Source organism: Marmota marmota, unplaced genomic scaffold, assembly GCF_001458135.2.
Source record: "Marmota marmota marmota unplaced genomic scaffold, marMar, whole genome shotgun sequence".
NCBI classification, from domain to species: Eukaryota; Metazoa; Chordata; class Mammalia; order Rodentia; family Sciuridae; genus Marmota; species Marmota marmota.
In genome coordinates, this window is record NW_025999962.1 from 611,476 (window position 1) to 613,643 (window position 2,168).

Consider the following 2,168-nt stretch of genomic DNA (forward strand, 5'->3'; position numbering starts at 1 on the left):
CCATGAAGGACACAGCTGCCCAGGATCAACATTTATAAAGAGCAGGTGGAAATGACAAGTGGGACCCCCAAACAGGTGGCCTTGGGGGCACTCCAGGCAGCACAAACGATCTGCTCTCCACAGACTGCTCTTGGGGGCGGCGAGCAGATTTCCCTAGTCAGGGAGTCCTTTAGGCCTGGTCTCCCTGAGGAGCCCCCGGGGCCCCGAGTGGGGCTTCACTTCTGTGTCCTGGGCCATGGGGGTTGGTGCACAGAAACCGGCACCGGTGAGGCACATCATGGCCCCTCTTCCCACTGGCTGCCTGGGCTGCCCCCGTGGCAGGGAGACAGGAAGCAGAGGGTGCTTATCTCCCAGTGGACGGCTCCGGGCCTCGGCCTGCGTGGGGAGCAGGTGTTCACACCTGGGAGCTGGGCACCCCCGAGCAGGGCCCTTGTCTACCTGTGGGGGCTGGGCTCCAGAGGTCGTTCCTGTGGGCCCAGGACGAGCCGGGGTGCTGGGCGGGGTCAGGGGCACTGGGCCCGGGAAGGAGGTCCCTGTCTCCAGAGCTGGTCTGACCCAGGGTGTCCAGCCCACCTGCTGCCCCCACCAGCCATGCCAGCTCCAGCCCTCTCCCAGGACACCACGGCCAGGGAACAAAAGCCATGCTTATCAAAGGATTTTTTCTTTATTTTCATAATTTAGCTGAATCAACACAAAATTCAATACTGTAAAACAAAGAAAAATAATATGCTGTAACATCTGAAATCTCCCGGTCTCTGCCCTCGAAGGTGTCTACACTCGCTTTCGGAAGGACAGGCAGAGGAGGCGGTGGGCACAGGCGAGCCTAGGCCGCGGGAGCTGGGCAGGCCCTCGCTGGCGCCCCCTCTGTGGTGAAACCCCCCTCAGCCTTTCTTTCTCTCCAGGATACAAATTCCTCTACATGTTCAGTGACTGAAGGTGAACTAAGTGCTCATGGAGTGGGAACGGGTCTTACGTCATGGATTTCCTCTCCTATCTTTAGTCTATGGTGGTTGGAACGACGTCTATATACTGTAGTTATATTTTTAAACTTTTTAGTATTGAAGAACTAGCATAATAGTCATGTTAATTGGACTCGTAGGTAGTATACTGCAGCAGGAACTCAGGAAAACGAAGGGCGCTGGCGTACAGTCGCCAGGGGAGGGCACACACACTCATCCCTTCCTCGGGGCTGCGGGCCCCACCATGCAGGGGCACCTGCGCCTGGCCCCCTGTCCCCCTGTCCCTCTGTCCACCCTGCTTGCTTGGCCTCCCGGAGAGGAGATGGGTCTGTTGAGAATGAGGGGAACGTCCCCTCAGGAAGGAGAACTCACTGCCCAAGGCCTTGAGGCCAGGGAGTGGCAGGAGGGACAGGAAAGGGCCAACGAAATCCGTGGGAAGAGCCAGACCAAAATCCTGTACCCGCAGCGCTTACCAGTCACAGACCCAAAGGGGGACAGTTGCCACCAACCTCGAACCAAAGTGGAAAGAAACCCAGCTTCCCCAGTGCTGGCCGGGAGCCTCGGCGGGACACCAGGGCCGTGGTGCTCGGCCACTCTCCCAGAGCCCTGGCCCCCTGCGCCTGGCTCCCGAGGTCCCACGCAGCCACCCCACAGTCTCCAGGGACACACGGGGCCTGGCCCCACGCTCGGGGAGGCCAGGGCCGCCACGTTAAGTGTTAAATAGGATTTTCTACAAATATACAACATATAAAAACTGTTAAATATATAACTTTAGGCTTTGCAAAATACATTTAATGATCTCTTTCAAACAGTGTTACTTCCGTTCTCTTTAATTTGCTTTCTGGAGCTAAATGGCGTATCGCAGGAGGCAGCAGTCACGGGAGACCCAACATGCTCTTGGCAAGAACTGGATTATCCAACTATCAAAAATGGGGCTGTCGAAGAGGAGGCGTGTTGAACTGGTTAAAACAGAAAGTGATTTTAGTACGATAAAGTCGGTCTAAGCACAGAGACGGGAATGGCCCGTGTCCCCGGGGACCGTGCTGTCCGAGTGGGGGCCGTCGCCGGCCATGCCCGGGCCGGTGCCTGCAGGTGAGCTGTGGCGTCCTTCCAGCTGGCGCCATCTTCCTAGGGTGCACCGCGGCGATCGTGGGGCGGGGGCCTCCACCGCTGCCCGCTCTCGTGCTGGGGCCACCAGCATGTCTCTGC